General features: G+C 40.1%; 1 long non-coding RNA gene across 1 annotated transcript; it reads left to right on the top strand.

Moving 5' to 3' along the window:
• The first annotated feature begins 2,666 nt into the window (after positions 1-2,666).
• LOC139030443 (uncharacterized) lies at positions 2,667-20,891 on the top strand. Its single transcript, XR_011482813.1, has 3 exons — positions 2,667-2,837; positions 16,333-16,400; positions 20,607-20,891. It is a non-coding gene; the product is annotated as an uncharacterized lncRNA (long non-coding RNA).
• The last annotated feature ends 292 nt before the right edge of the window (positions 20,892-21,183 follow it).

Raw genomic sequence — 21,183 nt, 5'->3', positions numbered from 1 at the left:
ATCCTACTGCTTCTGGTTTCTACTTTTCTAATGAGAAGTTTTCTATTAATCTTATTGGGGGTCCCTTGAATGTGACAAGTCATTTTTCTCTTCTGCTTTCAGTGTTTTCTCTCAGTATTTTTCTTTTAACAAAGGTGTGTTAGACTGTCAATGTCTTTGTGTTTATCTTGTTTAGATCTTATTTTTACTTCTTTCTTAATCTCAGTTTTTACTCTTGATGGTTTTCTTTCATTTCTTAAATTTGCATTTGAATCTTCTCTTAAGTACCTAGTGATTTAATATTCATTTCTGATATGATTTTCATCTTTTTTCTTCTTTTTTTTCCCCCTTGAGTTCAGTCAACTCATTCACTATTCCCTCACTCCTTCGTTTCTGTTCTTAGTTTTTGTATTTCTGATTCAAGGTATTTTTTTCAGTTATAAATATTTATGTGAAAATATTTAACTCAGTTTGGAGTGTTGTTTAAAATTTCTTTGGCATTATGGTTGATTTTGGGGGAGAATTTTTATCAACTGAAATGACTTAGCTCACATTTTCTGAATTTTTATAATAGTTTTGTCTGGATGTGGTCTGCTTTTTCACTTCTGTGCATTTTGTGGTCCATGCTCCTAGCTTGATAATTCTCTGTTCTGACAGTTCTACCCTCTTCTTCTTAGCAGAAGTGTTATAATAAGTGTTCTTCTTACAAGAGTGTTGCTCTTAGAGCACTGTTGATAGTGTCAGAAAGGCCAGAGAGTGGTTGTGTATTGTTTCTCTATTGTTGCCTTGGTTATTTTATTTGATTTAATGTTAAGTATTTAGTCTTCCTTTTTTACTGCCTTCTTTTCCTTCACTGCTGCATTTCCAATGATTACATCACCTTCTTACCATGAGCAATATTTCTCAGAGACTGCTGCTTCTAGTCCAGCCACCCATAAGCCCTGTAGCTGGTGTTACAAACTACCATGTTCTAACCTGTCATCACTGTTTACTGTTGAATTTCTTTTCTTGGGGATAATTTTGTCTATACTATAAGTCTAGGCACCCCTTCAGGGTCTTCATGGAGTCTATTAAACTCCCCTTCCGCATTCCCTGCACCCTAGGTACACAGAGTTCAGGTGGAATTTGGTTTATTTCTTACCAGATAACTTTAGTACCATGATAGTCTCTGCCACATGGTACTACTAAAGTAGTGAATTATTTATAATTTTATTAGCTTCCTTTGCTGGCTTTATGCTTTATCAGAGGGTGGAGGGTGAGTGAGTAGATTAAAAAATCAGTCAGTTACTATTATTATTTTTTCAAATGTTAACATCTCTGATATAAAACTGTACTTACAATAGATGTAATAAAACACTATTGTGTCATAGTCCAAGCAGTATGTTTTTTTCCCTTTATATGTAAGTTGTATGTGAAAAGTTAGGGCTTCAGACATTTGGTAAAATATGCTGTGCTCTGCTTAGTTGCTCAGTCATGTCCAACTCTTTGTGACCCCATGGATTGCAGCCCACTAGGCTCCTTTATCCATGATCAAGTATAGTACATCTTAAAAAGATGAGTCTTGCCGTTCCGGGGAAAATGGGTTGTAAGGGGCAAGTGTGAAATTAGCTCACCTGGTTAAGAAATTTTTATAGCAATCCAGGTGAGATAGATAGTGGCTGACATTGGAGAAACAGCAAATAGATAGAAGTGGACAGAAAGAACACTTTTTCTGGGGAGGCTGTGGTGAAGTCAGTAGTATTTATCAATATGAAGTGAGGAGAAGGAAGGAGTAGAAATGATTCTAAAGTTTTTAATTTGAGCAAGTGATACCATTTGCTTAGATGACAAAGTTATATAAAGGAAGATTCACAAAGGAACAGGTGTAGGGAGGGAAAATCAGGAGTTCTGTTTTGACCATGTGAAGTCTGAGCTATGTATGGAGTTTTCAGATGGAACTGTTGAGGAGGTTTGTGGTATGTGGGAGTATAAAGCTCAGAAGAGCAGCTTGGACTCCAGATACAGTTTTAGGATCCTCAGCCTACAGCCACAGGAAAGGATAAAATTGTCTAGAGAGTGAGTATGATGAGAGATAAGGTTTAGGACAGAGTCCTAAGGTCCTGCAGTAAAAAACGTTTGGGTAGAAGTTGAGAACTCAGCAAAGTGAACTGAGAAGGGGCAATGAGAAAGTGGGAAGTCCAGAGAATGCCAGGATGTGGAAACCAAGAAAAAAGATCATTTCATGGGCTCAGGGGTAAGGCTTTGTCAAAAGCTGCTAGAGGGTGATAACGATGGACACAGAGACACAGACACGTGTGCTCTTATAACTCTATCCATTGAAGATGGATTCCAATATAGGAAGCACAAGTAAGTTGGTAGATACGAGGGAAAATATCTTGTGGAGTTCTCCTTCTCTTGAGCTGTTTTCAAAGCATGTTAACATTTGCTACTGGATTCTTTACCATATTCCTGTGGGGGTAGCAGCTGGGTTATCATTATTATCATTTCACAGATGAATGAATAGAGGTTTGGTGTGGCAGAAATGTTTACGGCTATGGGTGTAAAATTCATGCTCTCCCTGGCTGCACTGTTTCTCAGTCCAGCTCCTGTCCTTGCAGACAGATGTGGGCAAATGACAAGTTCTTGATGTTGGAAACTGAGGGAGGTAAGATGTATCACTTGTGAGCCAGACTATTACAAAGGGGGTGGGACTTCTCCATATCCTTATTCCCTTTTGACTAGCATGAAGCGGAGGCTTTTGCTGTCCTCGTGAGTGAGGACAGCAAAAAAATAAAATAAGAAGACTCTGGATCCCTGAATCATCATGGGAAGGAAAATTGCCTGCTGACCAGGAATGTCTGCACTGAACTGTCCTTGAGGTAAGAGACAATCTGTTATTAGCAATGACATTTTGGTGTTTGTTACACAGCTTTGTCATCATGCTAATATATTGAGGAATATTAACTGTCTTGCACAATATCCCATAGTAAGTTAATGGTAGAGTGATGACTAGAACCCTGATTTCTCTCTTTATTTATTTTTAAAACTTATTATTTATTTGTTTATTTAGCTATGCTGGATCTTATTTGTATCACTCGGGATCTTCAATCTTCATTGTGGCATTTGAGATTTTTAGTTGCAGCATGCAAACTCTTACTTGTGGCATGTGGGATCTAGTTCCCCATTCAGGGATTGAACCTGGGCCCTCTGCACTGGGAACTTGGAGTCTTAGCCACTGGACCACTAGGGAAATCCCTAGAATCCAGACCTCCTAACTCCTTGTTATGTTTTCTGAAGGTCTCCATTGCAAAGGCACCATGGAGGATAAATTTTCTAGAAACCTCTAGAAGCTGCTAAGTAGAGAGTTGCACCATATGTTCATTTAAAAAATAATATTTTAGATTTCTGAAATAGGTAAAGCTAATATACCCATCCTGTGTTTCTTATACATCTGTGATTTATCAAGAAATAGTTTCTATTAGCTGCATCATATCATATTTTTTGTGGTAGAAAACTAAAATACACTTCTAACAGTGAGACACCAACAATGTGGATAACATTTTATCCCAGATGGCTATCTCTTTTGCCAATTTTTATGTGGAAATCAACAGCTTGTCTGGGAGAATGCCTAAATACCCTTTCCAGGTCGAAGTTCTCCTCCCGTAACAATACATTCATGTGTTTTTCTCTAAGAAGAGAGCTGCACTGTAAGGCTAGAATCATTCTAGACTAAAGTGTGATTAGCAGTGTAAAAAATTCCTGTTGTAACAAAAGTATGAGATTTCAATATCCAGGGGCTGATGATTCCATTCATGGATAATAATCAAGAATTTATTGTTATCAGGCTTTCAGTTAGTACTATTTCTAGTATTTTCTTCTAAATATTACCAGTCGTTGGAGGAAATGATGCCAAAACTTCCACAAGGGGCTTATCATTTTTTAAAATACTTTTCCCGTTGGCTGCTCTCTGTCTGAATCGGCAGTCTGCAGCTCTCTGGTGCACAGTACAAAACCATTCCTGTCTTGAATCCAATCCCAGGAAATGAAGTTGGAGTTTTTCCTTTTAACTTGAAGAAAACCTCTCAGCAGTTTTTCAGGGTAAATGTGGTAACTTGGAGTGTTCTTAATAGCACAGAGAACGGGTGGGTACACAGGGTGAAGCAATGCAGTGCCTGGGGCAACTTCCAGCAATGCTCTTGCTCAGTCTGAGAAATGGAATATTTCCTCCCATATTAGTAAACAAAGAATGTCACAGTCAACAGCAGTTGCAGCCACTATGGATGGTGAGCTGGTGAACTCGGAGGGAACTCAGGAAAGAAAAAGTACCTGTCACCTAGCAGCCGTCAGACTGCAGCCACTCCCCATGGTGAGTCCTGAGAAAATTCAGGATGTGAAAACACAGGGTTCTGGCCCCAGATAGGTGTATGTCAAAGGAATGATTTCAGTGAGCCCAGACTCTTGCATCTTCCTATACATAGAAAAGCACTAAATTCCTTAACTTGGGATATCTGCTTTTCTTTAATTTACAATAATCTTTGATGTTCTGACTACTTGCCCTTTGTTGCAAAACTTCTGTATAACCTGGTGCCCCCTTGTATCCTCAGAGCAGTTCTCTCAGGGTTATTTGAGATGCTACCTCCAGACATAAGTCCTAAAGATTCCCACTGAATAAAACAGTCCTCTCACCATTTAGGTTGTGAATATTTTTTAAGTTTATAAGCTCCACACAGAGACGTGCTTGCCATTCCTCCTGGACCACTGACTCCTCTGAGGTTATAGGTTCTTTCGAGTGCAAAACTCATCTTCTCTTTGTTATATGAGGAGAGGTCTTCTTGTGTCCAGAAAGGTTCTGAGTGATGGGCAATATGTATGACCCCTCCCAGGGGGTGGAGGGAGGCTGAGGCAGATTGTATTGGGTCCTGACATGTATCCATGCCTGTGAGGTTAGAAATGAAAGCATACAGTGCAGGAGGGCTTGTTAGGACTGAAAGGACAAGTTAACTCAGAGAATCCAAGAAAGCTTAGAATGAAGCTAGGATCAAAGATGGGCACTGAAGTTAACAGTACCAAGCAAGTGCTCAGAGGAAGACACAGAAAAAGAAAGAGATCAAGATTTAGGCCATAGGACTTCTCTGGTGGTCCAGTGGCTAAGACTTTGCACACCCAGTGCAGGGGGCCTCAGTTCAATCCCTGATCAGGGAACTAGATTCTACCTGCTGCAACTATAGATTCCACATGTTGCAATGAAGATTGAAGATCTCCTGTGCCCCAACTAAGACCTGGCATAGCCCCCCCACCCCCCAAAAATGATGTAAGCTATTGTCTAAGCCACTGATTGATTCCCAAAGTTAACTGTGTCTGTTTTGGGGAACAAAATTTCTCTAAAACAGAGTTCATTTCTAGTCTTAGTTTATTGTGTGTGTGGGTAGGGAGAGACTTTCAGGGTTCCAGTGTGAGATGCTAGAAAATACTCTCCTTGCCACAAATACGGCCAGAGTTTGCTCTAACATCCTTGCTGTCTACTCTAGGCAGTGGGACCAGCTTAGAAAACTGTAAAGCAAACCACTGGGGATTTGGGAATGTGGATCCAGCTGGTAGCTGAACCCAAATTTTGATCAAAGGAATGCTTTCTGTGGGTGAGGAAGCCCTAGGAAACTGAGGTGGAGGAACCTCTCTGAAACAGAGAGATGGTTAAAGAAGGCAAGTAGTGAGATAAGGCGCTTCCTGGGTGGCTCAGTAGTAAACAGCCGCCTGCCAATGCAAGAGACAGCAGACGTGGGTTAGGTCCCTGGGATGGGAGGATCTCCTAGAGGAGGAAATGACAACAGACTCCAGTGTTTTTGTCTGGGATATCCCATGGTCAGGGGAGCCTGGGTGGGCTACAGTCCATGAGGTTACGTAAAGTCAAAGATGGCTGAGCACACACATGCACACACACACACAAACACAGCTAGATATGAGCAGAGAAAGGTGGGTATGGGAAACCATGCATCTTGCAAACAGCAGGGATCCTTGAGCAGACAAAGAAAATCAGGCAGACAGGAAATCACACATTTTGGGGTGATAAGTGTCCTGGGGACAGACAAAGAAAGGAAGAGAAAGGCAGCAATCTCTGGCATCTGAATGTAACCTTTTGCTCATTATGCTCATATTACAGTAAAATTAGCCTTGCAGGTAAGTTCCCATCATACAGCTGTGCCATGAACTGCCAATTAAGACTAAATAAGGACAAAAACCCCTCTTCCCCTCTGGAAGGTGGAGCTGGGGTGAAAATCAGGGAATATGACCGCTAAACCTTCCCTTCCCAGTGAACTTTCTGCCCCTTCCTTTCTGCACCCCACAGAACTGGCTTGCCAAAGAAAGCAGTGCAGCTATTCGCCTGAGACACCAGCTCTCCCCTTGAGAGTGTGAAAGTGTATCTTTCAGTCATGTCCGACTCTTTGCAACCCCATGGGCCATAGCATGCTAGGCTCCTCTGTCCATGGAATTATCCAAGCAAGAATACTGGAATGGGTTGCCATTCCCTTTTCCAAAGGATCTTTGCCATTCCCTTTTCCAAAGGATCTTCCCAATCCAGGGATAGAATCTCAGTCTCCTGCATTGCAGGCAGATTCTCTATTGTCCGATCCACTAGGGAAACTCCCTTGAGAGTGTCATATTGCTTAAACTGTTCTGCCCGCGATCCGGATTCCCCTAACGACGAGCGAGAAGTCCCAAGAGACAATGCAAAACGCAAGAAGGAAGTTTATTGCTAGCTCGAGCTAGGGCCCCCGCTGTGTCCAACGCAGTGGCGCACAGGCTGACAGCCCCGAGCCCGGTTTCTCTACTCATATTTATAGGACATCCAGTTTCAAACATAAGCAGGGGTCAATTAGCGAAGCGGATTGGTTACATGCTTACGGGGGTCATTTCATTGGTCAGACATTCATCGGCTGTTCGCGCGCGCGGGACTTTTCCGAAAACAAGTTCTGATTGGCTGTATCTGGGTGGCCTGATAATCGTCCTAGTTGCCAGAGGAGGGTCTTTCCCTTCCCTCCTCTGCCTCCTATCATGGCGTTATGTTTGCTCTTCCTATATTCCGTTTGTTCTTCCTACAAAACGAATCCTGGCTTTACTTTTTTGACCTCCTCATCTTGTCTTTGAATTCTTTCTGCAATGAGACAAGTACCTACCCCCCAGGAAAAAGACTATGAAGTGAAAGGTTAGGGAAGACAAGAGATTTTGAGATTAAAATTTGAGATTGCTTTGCTGGGGGTGGTATTTAGGGAAGGAAATGTAATTAAAAGATCATAGACTTAATTATTTTAACTCTCTTATATGGCTACCCAGAGAGAAACAGTTTGTCTTATTTAACTAAAGAAAAAAAAATCAAAGCCTCTATCCATTTCTCCCAGGTTTTTGGGTAAAAAAATATTCATTAGTATCTGACAGAGCAACCCAGAGCAAAAGCAGAGGCTCACTTCAAAGATGATGGTAAGGATGGTACCCATGGGTTGGATTCATAGACAAAGGGGGTGTGAAGAGGATGGAACATGTAGGGATTTCAAAAGAGAATTTCCAAGAAAAGAAAGAAAGATAATAGGAAACTGCTGGAAGAACAGAATCAAATACAAGTGTCCAGCAGGGAACTTGGGAAGTTTCTGTTCATCACCAACTTTCCTCTCCCTTGATTTTTGAAACTATTTACTGTCACGTTGAATTTAATTAGAATTTAGGTTATTGTGGGGACAAAAAAGAGGTTAGTTGTATAGGGCTCTGATTTTCCCTTTTTGCATGAACACTGTTCATACAAACAACACAAACTAAATTTACACATTAGATCCGTGGGAACAATTTTGGAAGAAATACATTTTGACTTTTGAGGGTATTTTTTCACCTCAAAATGATACCTCAGTGATACTTCTTGCATTCCTAAATGAATGCTGTTCTCCTCAAAATATCCTCTATTCTCTGTTTGCACTGTTATATTTTCATTAGTAAGTCCCAAAAGTCATAGTCCCAGAAATGAACAAAATTAGGCTGAGTCAAAAGAAAATGTTTAGGGAACAAAGAATTCTAATAAAAAAGAAAATTTAGATTTCATCAGTTTTTTCTTTCTTTAGACTGTTGATGTCAAGGCTGGAGTTCTGAGATGTTACCCTACCCTGTTAATTGTAGGCCATGCAGAAGGAAAATTTTGTTTACTTATTAAAGTCTTCTAGGCCCAAATACATACTAAGCCTGTATTACCAATGATGACAAGTGTAGCAAATATTCAGATTTTGTTTTCTCATCCTTTCCTGACATTTTGTTTTGAAAACTAGAGTTTTATCTACAAGTAATCATTTTTTTTCTGCTCAGACCTTTGAACACAATGAAAACTGAGGAATCCTAGCTCATGGCTATGGTTTGGGACCTGCTGCTTTCTTTTGTTCAGAAAATACTATCTGAGAAATAATTAACAGAGTACTTGTAAACTATACACAGAAGAGGAATTTGGCTGTCAGTGAAGCTCTGTTCCACAGTTCATTAGATATATGTAGGAATTATAGCTTTCCTTTATTTCCATCAGATCCAGAGTTTAGTCTGGGTTTGCACAGAGGAAGTATAGAATGTGAAGGCAGAGGATGCACATATTTTAATAACAGCAGCTTTTAATTTCTCTCTTTATCTTCACGAACTTAATGTATGGATATAAAGAATTTCTAACAGTAAATGATTGCCCTAATGAAATCCTTCATTTAAGGATGTAATGAGTTGAGTTTTAATTAGGCAGGATGCTGTTTTTTTTTTTTAAATATTTCAATGTAATTTTGATGCGTAGCATTCTTTGCATTTGGGAAATGAATTATTATGATTCTATCACAAATGCTGAGAGAAGTGGTAGAATTATAAAGAAAGCCTTCTTTAAAGCACATTTAGCCTCTTTAGAACTAGTGAAATATTTTTGAGTTTAGATTAATATGAGAGGGACAAATATCAATATATTCCATTGAAACAAGCTATGGAATTTTCCTGATGGTCCAGAGGTTAAGAATCCAACTGCCAATGCTGGAAACACTGGTTTGATCCCTTGTCTGGGAAGATTCCACATGCCTTGCAGCAACTACTCCCATGAGCCACAACCACTGAAGACCATTCACCCTAGAGCCTGTACTTTGCAACGAGAGAAGTTACCACAATGAGAAGCCTGGACACCACAACTAGAGAAAGTCTGTTCAGCTATGAAGACCCATAAATGCATAAATAAGTATTAAAAGAAAAGATGGTGACTGCAAGCATGAAATTAAAAAAATGCTTGCTCCTTGGAAGAAAAGCTATGACAAACCTAGACACGTATTAAAAAGCAGAGATATTATTTTGCAGATCAAGGGCCACATAGTAAAAGCTGTGGTTTTTCCAGTAGTCATGTATGAATGTGAGAGGTGGACCATAAAGAAGGCCGAGTGCCAAAGAATTGATACTTTTGAACTGTGATGCTGGAAAAGACTGTGGAGAATCCTTTGAACAGCAAGGAGATCGAACAAGTCAATCCTAAAAGACATCAACCCTGAATATTCATTAGAAGGACTGACACTGAAGCTGAAGCTCCAATACTTTGGCCACCTGATGCTAAGAGCCAACTCATTGGAAAAGACCCTGATTCTGGGAAAGATTGAGGGCGTGAGAAGGGAACAACAGAGTATGTGATGATTGGATGGTGTCCTTGACTCAATGGACATGAGTTTGAGCAAACTATAGGAGATGAAGGACAGGGAAGCCTGGAATGCTACAGTCCATGTGGTCGCAGTGTCGGACATGACTTAGCGACTGAACAACAACAAAAGAAAAGAAACAAACTCTGGGTGACTGTAAAATTGCTTACAACATCATGGGTGCTAAGTGTCATGTTAATTTTTTTTAGTTATCCCTCACAACATATTTGAGAAGTGGCTGCATTATTGTTTCTTATACTTTAAGTGTTGTCCCGTTCTATCAAGTTTGCCAAGATTGATAGTGCAAATAAGAGAGAAAAAAATCGCTCCTACTACAATAAGTGAAAAAATAAGCAGAGAAGTAAAAAAGCAAACAAGTTGAATAAATGAATGAATGAATATATAAATAGAGTGTACGCTGAGAATGACCTCTTTAGATAATTCTCACAATGACTCAGCTCTCATAATGTCAAGGAGAAGGAGCTATAGTTTGGCACAAAATAGTTGTTTGAACTTGAAGGAGAATAAATGTGCTCTTTCTGAGCCTTGATAAGATAATACTATGTTTAGCTCTACCAAGTGGTTTGTAAACACTGTTTTATCTCTTTTTCCTGTTATTCACATAGTATGCTCTACCTCCATGAACATTAGATAGAGTAGGGTGACTTGGCTTGAACATAATAAGGTGACTTGGGCTTGAATCACAGTTTTTCCACATTATTAGCATGGCTGTAGTAAATCACTTCATCCTTCTAAGACTCAGTATTCTTATTTGTAAAATGGAGATTATAGTAATCCCCATGAGGAACATTTTGACGATCAAGCCTAATAATGTCTATTAAGGCATACTGTGAACTGTGAAGAACCATAGAAATAGGAGGAATTGGCATGTGTTGTAAATATTACTTTGTTCATACAGACAAAATGTAAAGTGCCAGATTAAGTGGGTATTAAGTCCATTATTTTATTCTATTTTTAAATTTATTAACTTATTTTTTATTTTTAATTGAAGTATAGTTGACTTACAATGTTGTGTTAGTTTCAGATGTACAGTATATATATATATATATATATATATATATATGTGTATACATGTATATCTAAAGAATATGTATATTCTTTTTCAGATTCTCTTCCATTATAGGTTATTAAAGGTATTGAATATAGTTCCCTGTGTCATTTATTAGGTCTTTGCTGTTTATTCATTTTATATATATTAGTGTATATCTGTTAATCCCAAACTCCTAACTTATCCCTCTGTCCCCACTTCCCACTTTGGTAACTATAATCTTATTTTATATGTCTGTGAGTCTATTATTTTACTATTGTTACAAATTTGGAGGCAATAGAAATCTTATAATAAATGCCATGGTGTTTATACTGAAATCATTTCTCTTAATAACTTGCTAAGCTTATCTAAGCAAATAATTAGAATGAGTGATTATGTTCTGGAAATAGCAATAACTAAAATATTAGGGTAAAATTTTGAATCCAATTCTCCCTCTTGAGGTTAGAAATTAGCAAGGAGAATCCTTTGTGATATTACAAGGAAAGAGTAAGAAATAAGTACGCTCAGTATTTATGTGCTTCCACTACACAACTTTGAAACCTTGATGTGGAGCTTCAAAATAGGCAATGTTTGGGGAAGAGGTGACATACCTGACCTGACAGATTCTCATTTGGGTGACTGACGTGATTGCATTGAGACACAAACCTGTGTAAATACCTGAGACATTTACTCAGTCATGGAAGAGAAGTGGAGGGCTGTTTTAACCGCTGGATGGGAAAGACAGTAAAAAGTCCCTGAGTCCATCTACTTAAGTCAACTATTGCCCCATTAAGTGACATAAAGCCAACATGATAAACACCGATTTAGAAAAAGATAAACCCATTGATAACAATGAATTAACGAAGTGGATAAATCATCCACTCTCTCTAGCTGAGTCCCTTAAAGAGCTCACGATTAAGCTACTGTTTCCCAAACAAGCAGAAACCACCGAGCACCTCCCTCATCAAACTACCCTGGGACTTGGCCTGCAAATTCCAAGTTTCATATACCACTCCTCTTTAGTTTCAATAAACACATCCTTGTGCAGCAGTGGCCCAGGAGGGGGAAGATGGCCTGCTCTCAAACCCAAAGGGGACACTCGCCCTGCCTGCGGAGCGAGCTGGGCAGGGGTGCGGCGGAGAAGCCTCGGCTCAGTGTCCCAGCATCTGGCTCAGAAACACTGAGACCATTGTCTTTAGAGGCAACAAAAAGGGTTGTTGAAAAACCAAGCTTTAGTAGAAAGCCAAAAATCTGTGCTTGTCATTTTGTGTTTATTTGGCATTCAAGTATGGCAGCCATTCTCAGCTCTTGTCGCTGTTTATGTTTAAAGGAGGCTCGTAGCCACGGAATGGGAGCCAGCTTTCAAAACCTCACTCTGAAAAAAACAAAAACAAAAAACCCTCTAGCATTTCTACTCTTGTGTCCTTTGAGTGCCTGCTGAAACTTTGGGACCGGTGAGAGGCAGGTCAGCGGGCTCTTTACCTGCTCACCATCCTGACCAATTCTCTCACAATAAGATACACATTTGTGTTTACTTGGAGAAGGGGGAAAACATTCCTTCACTGTTGGGTCAGATTTTCCTGTGCGCTTTCTTTTTTGTGGTTCTAGTTGGGCTGTGCTATGCTTAGTCGCTCAGTCACCATGGACTGAAGTCTGCCAAGCTCGCCTGTCCATGGGGACTCTCCAGGCAAGAATACTGGAGTGGGTAGACTTTCCCTTTTCCAGGTCTAGTTGGGCAGATCCTGTCAAATCGAAGGAGGACAGGGAGTGTAATCATTGTGCAGTTTACTTCAGCTTCTTGGTTCACAGTGAGATAGAGCCCCTGGTTTATGGTAAACCAAGCTAAACTAATCTTGAATCTTAGAGGAAACTGCTGCAATTCTGTAACCTTCAGCCTAACTGTTTGATTGAATGAGAACTGGAAGGGAGAGTCTGGGGTGGGGCTAGTAATGACTGTAGGCAAGGGTTACTACATGTTAATTGGTGTGTATAGAGCAGACCCCGTTTTTCTGTGGTTAACAGTTGAAGAATATTGTCGTCTGTTGAAATGAACCAGTGCTCTTGACTTTTTGGAATAGGTGAAGGGAATTGATCACAGTTAAGTTCTCCGAATGCAAAAAGTTTCAGATAAACTGCCAGGACTGTTGTGTGATAGAAATACCTTATAGTCACTCAGTCATGTCTGACTCTCTGTGACCCCAAGTACTATACAGTCTGTGGAATTCTCCAGGCCAGAATACTGGAGTGGGTAGCCTTTCCCTTCTCTGGGGGATCTTCCCAACCCAGGGATTGAACCCGGCCTCCCGCATTGCAGTTGGATTCTTTACCAACTGTGCCACAAGGGAAGCCCAGGAATACTGGAGTGGGTAGCCTCTCCCTTCTCCAGCAGATCTTCCCGACCCGGGAATTGAACCGGGGTCTCCTGCATTGCAGGTGGAATCTTTACCAACTGAGCTATCAGGGTAGACTACAATTTTTAAATAAAACTTTTCATTCATATTACTCTAAATTACTTCATGATTATATTTATATTTTACAATATTACTCTATTTGATCACACAGTAAATCTACAAAGATGTGAAAATAGGCATGGGTACTCTTAATGAGAATTTGTTTTAGAATGAGATGGTAAGTGAGCTGCTTAGAGTTAAATACCCCAGACTGATACCCTGGTCTCTTGATTCCCAGAGGCACTGTATTATTTTTCAGTGTATCATCTGATATCATGTAAAGTTGACAGCCAGCCAGAAGATAATGATTCAACAGTTGGAATACAATAAAATAACTACATGTCATCCTGAGAAAAATCTCTAACGAAGGTCCTGGTTCTTAAGCTCAACCCAGTTCTGACTTGGGAAAGAAGAAATGCTGGGGAGTGTCATCACTTCTTCCTGTGGGTTCCAGTAACAGACACAGGCTACATTCCTCTCTCTGTTTCCCCTCCTCCCTCTTTGCTTTTGGCTATTAAGACTGATTTTCACTTGACTTCAGTCAAGCCCTTTGCTTAATTCTGTTTTTTTTATTATTCAATACTTATTTTTTTTTATTTTTATTTTTTTCCATTTATTTTTATTAGTTGGAGGCTAATTACTTTACATCATTGCAGTGGTTTTTGTCATACATTGAAATGAATTAGCCATGGATTTACATGTATTCCCCATCCCGGTCCCCCCTCCCACCTCCCTCTCCACCCGATCCCTCTGGGTCTTCCCAGTGCACCAGGCCCGAGCACTTGTCTCATGCACCCAACCTGGGCTGGTGATCTGTTTCACCCTAGATAATATACATGTTTCGATGCTGTTCTCTTGAAACATCCTACCCTCGCCTTCTCCCAGAGTCCACAAGTCTGTTCTATACATCTGAGTCTCTTTTTCTGTTTTGTGTATAGGGTTATCATTACCATCTTTCTAAATTCCATATATATGTGTTAGTATACTGTAATGGTCTTTATCTTTCTGGCTTACTTCGCTCTGTATAATGGGCTCCAGTTTCATTCATCTCATTAGAACTGATTCAAATGAATTCTTTGTAATGGCTGAGTAATATTCCATGGTGTATATGTATATGCAAGGTACATATGCTTAATTCTGTTTTGAATTAATGTAGGGTAAAGTCTCTCTTATCCATCAAACCCTAACTTCAAAGGAGCTACATTTCCTTAAGCCACTGTTCTGTAGGTGACAACCAAACCCAAATGTTATCTCTTTTCATTCTTATTAAAAATGTGCATGGTAATGACTCATCTCATTCAAAAGTTGTTGTTGGAATTCCTAGCCCAAGTTGTTGTTGATGGTTGCCCAGTCGTGTCTGACTCTGCGACCCCATGGACTGCAGCACACCAGGCCTCCCTGTTCCTCACCATCTCCTGGAGTTAGCCCAAGTTCATGTCCACTGCATCAGTAATGCCATCAAGACATCTCATCCTCTGATGCCTTCTTCTCTTTCTGCCCTCAATCTTTCCCAGTGTCAGGGACCTTTCCAATGAGTCGGCTGGTCACATCAGATGACCAAAATACTGGAGTTTCAGCTTCAGTATCAGTCCTTCCAACGAGTATTCAGGCTTAATTTTCCTTAATCAGATTTCTTCTGATTTCACGGCTGCAGTCAACATCTGCAGTGATTTTAGAGCCCAAGAAGAGGAAATCTGTCACTGCTTCCACCTTTTCCCCTTCTATTTGTCATGAAGTAATGCCTAGGTAGCCCACTCAAAATCCTTTTCCCCCCAAATTTCTGAAGACTCAATAACAGGTGCTGAACAGACTAACTAACAATAGGATCCTATGAAATCTCAGTTAGCCAATGAAGTGTCTGAAGTATTACTGTGTGAATAACATAGACATGTTTTGGGTGATAAAGAGACTGGTGGCTTCTCACATCTCAAGGGAGTTATTCAGTAAATATTTGTTGATGGTAAAGAGCATGACTGGAAATGTTTCTCTTTGGAATTTTATTTTCTTTTCCCAAACATCTTTACAAATGGATATTTGTGGGATGTTGACTATAAATATTTAAGAGACTCAGTGAAAGAGACTCAGAGACTCAGGCAAGTTCTGAGCACTTCCGGCTCCTAACCTTTTGTCTGTTTTCCAGTGAGAATATACAGTAATCCGTTTCAAACTCTGGCTTTCGTGGATTTAGACCAGGCTCTCCCGGAGGTAGGAATACCAGGGCAAGAACGAACCAGATTGTGATCTTTGTGCCTGGCAGTCTGACATCACTTGTAAGCTCTGCCAAAATTCCTTTGGAAGCAGATGTTCCTAGAGGGGGAATGGTAATCATTTATCCTCTTGCATTTGTTCAGTAAATGCTGATTTGTGGGAAATACAAGGATTTAGGTTATGGTTACAAATAATTCACAAAGGATGTATGTTTTTTTAGAGAGAATAAGCATGATTATTCCAACAATTTTTTTCCCTCTTTCCCAGAATTTCTCATATTTTAATGCAAGCTTTCCCATCCAATTGCAGTCAAGGGAGAACTTGTCATATATTTCTCCCTCTTCCCCAACGTAACAGCTCCTATGCCAATCTGTGGGTAATTTACAGATCTTAGTAATACTTTCTAATCGCTAGTCCCACATCGAAATATAAACTTCAGGCCCTCTTCTTTATATTGTAAATGCTCCCTTTCAAAGAAAAAGAGAGAAATTAAAACATAAAGCTCCAAAAGGGTCAGGTCTGTTGATTTACAAAAAAAGAAAACTGTGGGTTCCTTGTAAGTGTTGTGATTACAGTGGACTTTGGGGCTCCCCTGGTGGGTCAGACAGTAAAGAATCTGCCTGGAATGCAGGAGACCCAGGTGTGATCCCTTGCGGGGAAGATCCCCTGGAAAAAGGAATGACCACCGACTCCAGTATTCTTACCTGGAGAATTCCATGGACAGAGGAGGTTGGTGGGCTACAGTCCATGGGGTCACAGAGAGTCATACACGACCTAGGGACTAACACTTTCACTTTCACTTTGGTTGCTATAATGAATGGGTGTGTATTTATATAGGTATCAGAACACTATCTCCACTGATACAAAAGTATCAAGATGTTTAGTATTTTTTTGCATTCAAAGAATACAATTTGTACATAAAGCTAAGTAAAACTGATGTGAGACTGATTTATACTTGTGTAAGTCTAACAGTCCAAAATTTCTTTATTGGCAGTTGCTACTGAACTGAATGAGTAATCGACTACTCGTGAGGATGGAAGTTCAATCAGAGGTGAATTTGAGGTAACTGCTGACGCAGCTCATGCAGGAAATCGTGGGGCTTTTCTTGTACTTTGTGGTATGTTCGCAAGTTTTTCTGGGTCATCAGAAATTGCTTATTATACATTTCAAAACTTCATATATTTAGAGGGTTAAAAAGAATATATGTTATAACTAATTTCTTCCAGAAATTGTAGGCTAGGATCATGCTATAATGATACACAGAGCTTCCTAGGTGGTGCTAGTGGTAAAGAACCTGCTTGCCAATGAAGGAGACATAAGAGACTCAGGTTCAATCCCTGGGTTGGGAAGATCCTCTGGAGGAGGGCATGCAACCCACTCCAGTATTCTTGCCTGGAGAATCCCATGGACAGAGGGCCTGGTGGGCTACAGTCCATGGGTTGCAAAGAGTCGGCCACGACTGAAGAGACTTAGCAGGCAGGCAACTTGCAAAATGATATATAATTCCTGGTCCATGTTCATAGCTATTCTAGAAATATTGAGGTGGTACTTTTTATTATTTATTATTATTTAAATTGAAATATAGTTGATTTACAATGTTGTGATAGCTTCTGGATGATTCAGTTATATGTATGAGGTCCTGCTTCTTAAGTTGAGAACAGAAGATTTTACAGCTTGTACCTGATTCAATAAATAGAAAAATCTCTAAGAGGCAGATTGTAGGTTTTCTCTGTACAGCCCAACCTTATATGCTTATTTCCAGAGTCTGTTCCAACACTCACATCTCAGTGGAGAGAAGGGATAGAACAAAGAAATGGTGAAAACAGAACTGCCTTAGGCCCCTCTCTCTGAACTCATGTCTAAAGAATTTGATTCTGCTTTTAGATGAGCTGAAAAATACCCTCTCTTCAAAGAAACGGGAGGTCAAGTTAAAGGCCTGGTCAAAACCCATGGTCGCTAAGAGCTGGACAACTTAGCAACTACACAACAACAACAAAAAAGAGTCAATCACTTCTTAAAAAAAAAAAAGTTCACGGTCAGTTTTGCCCAAATTCAACTTGAGTTTTGCAGACTCTCCTTAGCATCTGGATGTTTGAACAAGTCTTATCTATAGGTCATCTCATTTCAGAAATCCCCAAGGTGAACAAACCCATGGGTGTTCTCACTGTAGTGAATTCTGCAGCTAACATTATCCTGGTGGGGCATCAGAAGCTTCCTCCTAAACATGAAACTTTTGATTAGAATGGGGCTTCCCTCATAGCTCAGTTGGTAAAGAATCCGCCTACAATGTAGGAGACCCTGGTTCGATTCCTGGGTTGGGAAGATCCGCTGGAGAAGGGATAGGCGACCCACTCCAGTGTTCTTGGGCTTCCCTGTGGCTCAGCTGGTAAAGAATCTGCCTGCAATATGGGAGACCTAGTTCAATCCCTGGGTTGGGAAGATCCCCTGGAGAAGGGAAAGGCTACCCACTCCAGTATTCTGGCCTGAAGAATTCACAGTCCATGGGGTCCCAAAGAGTTGGACAGGACTGAGCGACCTTTACTTTCAATTAGGAAGGTACATTCATGGTAGATAAGCCTTTTTTGCTTTCTCAATGTCCCACAGTAGGAGAATATCTTACTTGCTTTATGATGCGGAATTCATGGGGCCTTGTTGCTGCCTGATGCATGAGTGGCTTCTTTACTTGTTTTCTTGGGAGACCGGTTCCTCCCTTTGACCTGGACTGAAGCATTTCTCAGGATCTAGGCTTTCAGGGCAAAACTGGGTCAGTCTCAGGCAAACTGCTGACTCACTTTCTGAGAGGACTCCTGGCTCTGTTATCAGGTCTTTTTGAAACTGGGAGGTTGGAATACATATCAGTGTCTCCACTTCTCAGAATCGAGCATCACAACCACCTGGCTTTGGAGCACAAGCCCGGCCCCCTCAATCTCCTACTTCCGGTGCTTACCAGAGTCTATTACAGATCAATTTCATCTCTTCCAATGCGTCCATTAAAAATCCTGGCTGTGACTACAGACAATTAGGAGAGTAGCCTGAGGAATGGTGTGTCTTCCTTATTTTTAAATATCTTCTGTATTTATTGCCCAACTACTGTACTTTTGGCTCAGCATTGGGTTCAGTGATGTTCCATACTAATGCAGACTTTGCTCACCACCACTGTAGAATCGGGAAAGATGAATAGCCAAGCAATTAAGTTGGACTGGCCAAAAAGTTTGTTCCAGTTCTTCCATAAAAAATTTGTTCGGCTAACCCAATACAAATCTTAATCCTTTTATCAGGCCAGGCTAGGAAGAGGCTATAGTGTTAGAATAAATTCTGTTAGTTTTACACTTCTCACCATCACAGATTGCAACTTAGCTTTATGCTAAGTAGTAATATGAAAAACAACTGCATGCTTAAAAAATTTTATATGTTATACTCCATTTACATTATAACAAAACATAAGCTATATTCCCTGTGTTGTATAGTGAAATCCTGTAGCCTATTTTACTCCTAGGAGTTTGTACCTATCATTCTCCCACCCTCATATTGCAAACCCTCCTCCCCACTGGTAACCACTAGTTTGTTTTCTATATATGTGAGCTGCTTCCTTTTTGTTATATGGACTAGTTTGTTGTGCTTTTTAGATTCTACATGTAAGCAATATCGTATAGTATTTGTCTTTGCCTTGTCTCTCTTAGTATAATGCCCTCCATCTACATTGCACAAATGGCAAAATTTCATTCTTTTTATGGCTTAGTAGTATTCCATTGTATATATATACACCACATCTTCTTTTTTTAAAAAAGTTAGTTTAATTGGAGGATAATTACTTTACAATCTTGTGGTGGCTTTTGCCATACATCGACATGAATCGGCCATGAGTGCACATGTGTCCCCTCCATCCTAAACCCCCCTCCCACTTCCCTCCCCAACCCCATCCCTCTGGGTTGTCCCAGAGCACCAGCTTTGCATGCCCTGCTTCATGCATTGAACTTGCACTGGTCGTCTGTTTTACATGTGGTAATATACATGTTTCAATGCTGTTCTCTCAAATCATCCTACCCTCGCCTTCTCCCACGGAGTCCAAGAACCTGCTATTTGCACCTGTGTCTCTTTTGCTGCCTTGTATATAGAGTCGTCGTTACCGTCTGTCTAAGTTCTGTGTATGTGTGTTAATATACTGTATTGGTGTTTCTCTTTCTGACTTACTTCACTCTGTATACTAGGCTCCAGTTTCATCCACCTCATTAGAACTGACTCAGAATGTGTTCTTTTTTATAGCTGAGTAATGAGTAATAGTTTGTCGTGTATATGTAGCACAACTTCCTTATCCATTTACACATCTTCTTTATCAATTCATCTGTTGATAGACACTCTGGTTGCTTACATATCTTGGCAGTTGTAAATAATACTGCTGTGAACCTTGGGGTGTATGCATCTTCTTAAATTAATTAAAAAAAAATATGTCCAGGAGTGGAATTGGTGAGTCATATGAAAGCTCTATTTTTAGTTTTTAAAGGAAACTCCATCTTGTTTCCCATAGTGGCTGCACCAATTTATATGCCCACCAGCAGTGTACAAGGGTTCCCTCTTCCCCACCTCCTGACTTTGTAGTTTTTTAGGAAAAAAAAACTGAAGACTGTCCTTTATACCACTAATGTTCATAGTACAGAGACCCTCACAATGGCTTGAAAAATGTCTTTGCTGTAGAACAAGTATGGTTACTTGTAGTGAATAGTGAGAACTAGGAAGTTAAGTTGTATTTTACATGGAGTTTTCAGTATTGTATCTTAGCCTTGGTTTAGGTTTTTTAGTAAAATTATACTCTTCCTATTATCCTGCTAAAATATTTGAGCCCTTCTTCATCAAAGAAGCTTCTTGGATCTCTTTGCAATAGGGGGAAATATTACTTTCTTCTCATACTAACCTCCCCTCAAAGCAGCATTTTAAAAAAAGACTATAAAGAATTTTGTATTTCAGAGGATCATTGTTCCCAAGTTGGCTATGAACCAGGGAAAAAGTTCTTGCCCCAAGCTTCTCCAATGTTTGACAACCAGACCTGCCCCACTGCTCCTGACTATGCCAATGAAATCTTAGGGAAATGTTTTGGGCGATGGGGATTCTTGGTGTACATCACAGTCTTGCATCAGGATCTGACATCTTAGGAATAAAAAAATTGATTCTGAAAAATCTCTTTTTCATCTTTCCAGTGCCTCCCAGTTTTTCTTTACTTGCTTGGATAATATTTAGAACACATAATTTGCAAAGTTTAATATGTGTTGCTAGGGCAACCGGAAGACAGCAGTAGAAATTAAACCAGCGCTAAGGAACTGAGAGCGCAACTCCTTGGATGAATCTTGGTCTCGGCTGATGCAAGATCTACTGGGAGTGAGGTGAAGTCTCCATAGCCCTGCATAGAGGGAGAAGCCTAACTCCTGAGACTCCTCCGAAAAGTGCACCATCTTCTCAGAAGTGGGAAATTTCTGTGTTTTTCCCTCTGTTTCTTGTTTGATGGCATGCCTAGTCTACTCATCTCAGCCTGGTATGCAGATTTTTTCAGAACAAAGGCAGCACCGTAAGTTATACATCTGGATGACTAAGTACTCCTCAAATGGATAGTGTGAGGATCAAATGTAAATGAAACAGGGTTTTTGGAAGTTGTAAAGGATTACACAAATGTTATTTTTTCCCAACATTTGGAATTTGGGAAAGAAAAGAAAGAAGAGGAAGAGAAAAAAGGAGAGGGAGTATGGATTTTTGATCTTAATCACAACAAGGCTTTCCATGAGCAGCAGAATAGTATCTCATTTTTAAAAAAACTGCATCCTCAAAGGCAGGAAAAGGTGAAATATTTGACCTCAGT

Source organism: Odocoileus virginianus, chromosome 22 (genome assembly GCF_023699985.2).
Source record: "Odocoileus virginianus isolate 20LAN1187 ecotype Illinois chromosome 22, Ovbor_1.2, whole genome shotgun sequence".
In the NCBI taxonomy this organism is placed as follows: domain Eukaryota; kingdom Metazoa; phylum Chordata; class Mammalia; order Artiodactyla; family Cervidae; genus Odocoileus; species Odocoileus virginianus.
This window is presented reverse-complemented; position numbering and strand designations above follow the sequence as displayed.